The sequence below is a fragment of the Citrus clementina genome, unplaced genomic scaffold (assembly GCF_000493195.1).
Source record: "Citrus clementina cultivar Clemenules unplaced genomic scaffold, Citrus_clementina_v1.0 scaffold_3, whole genome shotgun sequence".
NCBI lineage: Eukaryota > Viridiplantae > Streptophyta > Magnoliopsida > Sapindales > Rutaceae > Citrus > Citrus x clementina.
In genome coordinates, this window is record NW_006262339.1 from 31,194,435 (window position 1) to 31,200,199 (window position 5,765).

Sequence of the window (5,765 nt, forward strand, 5' to 3'; positions counted from 1 at the left end):
GATTTTAGAGAAAATAGTGAACCCTACTAGAAAAAATTAGTCACTTAGATTACATGATTCCTTGTGGGCCTACAAGACACCACTTGCCATATCTCTATACGAAATTGTCTATGGCAAAACTTGTCATTTTCCATTAGAGCTATACCATAAAACATATTGGGCATTAAAACAACTAAACATGGACATGCATGCTGCAACAGAGTATCAAAAATTCCAACTTTGTGAACTTGATGAGTTAAAAATGCAAGGATTTACAAGGAGAAAACAAAACAATGGCATGACAAGCACATTCAGCAAAGAAATTTAATTCCAAGCCAACAAGGTTTGCTCTACAACTCAATATTAAAGCTTTTTTTTTTGGGAAAGTTAAAATGTAGATAGTTTGGACCTTTTAGACTTATCAACATTTATCCTTATGGTGCTGTAGATTTCAAGAATGAGAAAACTAGTAAGGAATTTATGGTAAATAGGCAAAAAATCAAACATTACATTGGTGATGTCTTGCAGGACTCAATGGAGGATGTAAGCCTCACAGATCCAGTTTGAGCAGATTAGAGAAGGTCAGACTGAAGGACCTAAAATCAAGTGCTAATTGGGAGCCAATCCAATAATTAAGGAAGTTATTTTTATTTTTCTTTGAATTTAATTTTGCATGTTTCTCTTTATGTTTATTGTTATTATGATTAGTTAATTTCTTTTCGTGTTTTATTGCAGTCTAACTAAAAAAAAAAAACTTGGGCTATGAAACTGACACATGTTGCTGCAGCATTACACTTTACATGACAGTTAGACAATGCTTCTCATCAAACGGGGAACATTACTGCAGATTGTTGTAGCACAAGATTATTTGTTGTAACAACAATTCTTAACCTTACAGTGACACACCTATGGAAAATTTTCTTTTACCATTGGGAATAAATTTTTGACAGCTGGCTTAGCAAATCAAGATAAAGATAAGAAGGGATTACATAATCCTTAGATTCTCGAACCAATATCCTTTCCTTATTTAAATTGGATATGTTTTTAAATTCAAATATTATTTTCAATTTTATCTTTTAAAATAAAATTTTCTTTTATTCTTATTTTTACCATCACCTATATATTAGGGTTTTATTGTACTTTCTGTAATCTCATTCCAAATTTTTTTTCTTTCTTCTCTCATCAACAACTCCCTACAGTCACAACTCCTTTCACGGTCTGTCCTTTTTCTTTTACCCAACAACTTAGACCTGGTTGCTCTAGCCATAACAAGATACAAAAGACTGTGGCTAGACTAAATAACCCCTCACGATTCTATAGTTACAATGCCGAAGATAAGTTCGATGAATTTATCAAATCAAGAATGATTTTAGAAGAAAAAAGATTCCAATTCCTGCCACAACCTTCTGGAACAATCTACACTATCCATGCTGCTGCAGCAAGAAGGGGCTGGTTAGAATTTTGCACCCATTTAAGGGACCCTGTGCTACCGATTGTCAAGGAATTTTATGCCAACATGCTCCGGCAAGACCAATGCACAATTTGGGTAAGGAACACTCAAGTTTCCTTAGACCCAAGAGTAATTAATGCTTTTTACAATTTACTCTTTGATGTTGACTGTGAGTACTAAAATATGATTGGAAGCATGACCCCTAAGAAATAGAATAGTGTGCTTAAAACCCTTATAGTGGTAGGTAGTTCATGGGCAAGTGACGAGGGTCGAGTAATAAATAGGATCGATTTAAAACCAATTACCAAAGTTTGGGTAAAATTTTTGAAATCTAGATTGATGCCCACAATACACACCATCACCGTGTCCCAAGAAAGGTTGATACGTATTGCCAATTGATGTTGGGACAATTATCGAGAGGGAGATTAGAGAATGTGCTATGAAAAAGCACAAACTGTTGCTTTGTATTTTCTTAACTTATCTCTAGCTTATGTCTTGTATCTGGAGTGAACATAATTGCAAAGGATGAATGCATTAAGAATGAAGGAGCTCTCACTGCTCGTACTATAGAAAGAATTACTGGTGAATCTACTGCAGCAATACCAAAGCATATTGCTATAGTAGGAGCAAGGAGGGCCATTGGGGTTGAAATGAGATTGTAAGAGCTGAGTGACAGTATCACTCAATGTGTAGAGGCACAACAGAGAAAAAATAATCGATTCTGGAACTACTTGATGCATCTTGAAGACCACTTGCATCAATTTACTGTTTACATGAAAAACAAAAATAGAGACTTTCCTAATAGCTTGTTGCAATACTTTAATTTTCACACAGCAGAAGAAGATGCACCCACTCAAGTAGCAACCAATGACGAAGAATCAGAGTTTGAGGAAGAACCACAACCAACTAAGGAGGACAAAGAGGAGTATGAAGAAACATCAAAAGAAGAAAATAATGAGTAAAGTGCGGGAGATGATTCAATAGAAGAGCAGGGAGAGGCACCTCCAGTAGTGTCTCCTAAACGTAGAAAGAAGCACATCATCAAAAATGATGATGAAGAGATAAAAGATGAGCAAGCTGATAAGCCTCCAGTCCCAATATTCTCTAGTAAAGGCAAAGAAAACGTTATGAGTGATGACCACTTAGAGGACAATTAAGAGGACATTGATGCAGAACTTAAAGCAGCTGCCACAAGCGTTACTTAAATAGCTGCAGAAAAGTAGAGTTTACTCGATATAATTGTTGAAATCACTGCTGAAGAACCTGCTGCAACAACATTTGCTCAAATTGCTCTACAACAAACTCGAACCAAATTTCCTACCATAGCTCTTAGGGGATCTAGCAAACACAAAGGGGCACAAATCTCTAGAGGTGCTACAACACTAGAAGAACCAGAGCACAACCAAACAAGACCCACTCAGCCCAAAGTTACTGTACCTACTGGAACTCCACCAATCAGTCCAACTCTAAGTAAAAAAAAGAAGCAGCCAGCTGCCACATCACTTGGTTCACCCAAAGAGCGTTTGCGAAGTATAACTAAAAAGAAGTAAATCTACTGCAACGGAATATCCAACAACATGGGACTATCCCTTGCCAGCCCATTTTAATTTTTCATCATTTGAAACTTTTCGTTTATTTATTTGTTTTTTATTGTTTAATTTTCATTCTTTTGCTTGTTAATGCATGCATTTTTGTCTTAATTTAGTTTGTGTGCTTGTGAGGACACAACACCTCTCAGTTTGGGTGGTTTTTGTTATGGTGTTATGTGTTTGTGTTGAGTGTCATGTGAAGCTCTGTTATTGAGCATTTATGTATGGATTGGAAAACCTAATGATGATGAATTGACTGACATTCAATATTTATGATTGCTGAAGTAGGGATAGTGTACAGATGAAGGCTGAAATTTTGTCTCAACACTTAGACTTTGGTTGAGTTTCATGAGTATGCTGTAGCAGAGATAGGAGAAAAACATTGAGGGTAAAAAAAAAAATCTTAAGTTTCAGGGAAATTTTTTGTTAAACTGTTCTTGTTATGAAATAAATGCTGCTTCAATGGCTTATGTTGCTGAGTAACTGGGGCTGAGTATATACTCTATATGCAGACTTGAGTCCAAAGGCAATAAGAGCTATGAGCATTGCTGTAGCATCTATTAAAAAGTGAGAGAAATAAAGGTCCTTTATCTAGGATAATGAGTAACTAGGCCTGTTCATAAGCCATATGTTCAGCCTTGAGTTAAAGATATCTTTAGATAAGACCATGTTGTGAGCAGTACTGCAGAAACTCTGATATGTACATTGGTTGAGTAGTTGGGTGTCATCACCATAAGTGATAGACATTCACATTAAAAATCAATGATACATTGAAGAGAATTTAATAAAAAAAAGAGAATATTATGCTATAACACAGTTTCAACTTTGTTTGTGACTTCCGCTCTCCCATGTATGAATGTACTTGTAGTATACCTCTGAAGTATATGTAACATTTGTACAATGCTGCAACATCTTTAAAATTTGATCAAAGTGGCACACACACACTTTGGACAGAATGAGGCCTAAGTCTAAAATTGAACTACTGTGGCAAATTTGCATGATTAAAAGTGTGATCTGAGGGTTGAGAAATCCTTACAGACTTGATGACAAAGCTACTTTATTAGTGCATGATTGTGTGATTAAAGTGTGAGTATTGTTATCATTATTTGAGGACAAGTAATGGTTTAAGTTTGAGGGTATATTAACTCTATGAAATGAGAGTTATCATGAGACTTTTAGACTTAAATAAAGATTACTTAGAAAGTAAATGATGTGTTTTTATTGCTTTTTTTACTTTATCTTTAATCAATTTTGTTTGATTTAGAATAATATGTGTGCTTAAATCTCATGCATAATTATATTTGATTGAATGCTCAAATTTTAATAAAGGAATGCTGTTGCAATGCGCTTGTAAAAATAAGGAAAGAACTTGGTTACAGAAGAATTGAAATAAATCTAGAACAGTGCAGTTACTGTAGCCGTTGTTGTAGCATCTGTTGCCATAGCAATCCTAGAGCATTGACAAAGAAGATTTTGCACGAGATACTTAGAAGATTGCGATATGGAGTTTCCAAATCTAGAAGATACGCGGCCTAGACTTCCGGTTGCCCTAATTCTCAACTAAAAAAGGAGCACAAAAGCAAGGAAAGAGGAGAGTCGTCAACTAAGAACAAAAATCGAAAAGAAACAAGAGTAAAATAGAATTCAAGAGTAAGATTTAGGGCTGCATCAGAGGAGAACACGCAGAGATCAATTGGGAAATCAATTCTTCTTATTCTTTTCTTGTTTTCTCGTTTACTCTTCAATCAATGAGATGTATTTGATGGCTGAAACCCATTTATTTATTTTTCTTTCACAAACCATGAACTAAATTTATTTGTGGTTGAGTGATAAACAATCTTCATGGTTCATTGACTGATTATATGTGTTGCTGGATGTTTGTTATAGCGCTTTGTTTTGATAATACTTATTTCTATTCATTATTTCAGCTGACCACCCATTTAATGATATTAACTAAGAAAGAGTCACAAAAAGGCCTATCTTAGTGGGACATATCATAGCAATACTTGGTTTTGGATTGAGTTTCCTGAGTTGAGTTTTACTTGATTCTAAAAGGGTTATGCTTAATCTAAAACTAATGATAAACTAGACACAGGGATTCACCTTGTAGTGTAAATAGAACTTAGATCATTTATTGATATATTTAATGTTGGCGTAATAATTGGTCATTATTAGGTTGCATTAGATATAAGATATCCAACATACGACAGCTGATGATGCATGAGAGATTCTGCCTAGTGCTGTAGCAACTAAACTTAAAATTGGAAGAAATAGTCAAAACTATTAAGAGAGTTTAATTCTTCGACATAAGAATTTTCTTTGCTGCATTTTTATTTATTGAATTTTATTTTAATTAGTGTTTTAATTTTATTAGTTGCTTTATTTTCAATTAAAACAAAACTGCATTGTTAAGATTGTTGTAGCAAACCTAATAACATCAATCCCTGTGGAGACGATCTGAATACTCATCAGTATACTACTTGTTGTGTACACTTGCATATTGACACCCATAGCATTTGAATTAACATACAACAATAACCTTTGGCAACGAGTCTAAAAATATCTAAATGATGTCCAGTATCGAAAGCCAAACAGTAAGTTCCAATGCCTTTAACTGAAGCTTTAACCCAGTTCCCTATGAAAATAAACTTCTCATTTGGGTTTGTGCTTTGGATCGTAAGAAATCCCTGCATCATGTTTGAAACGTGAGTAGTGCAACTAATCCACCACATGTTATAAGGAACTTC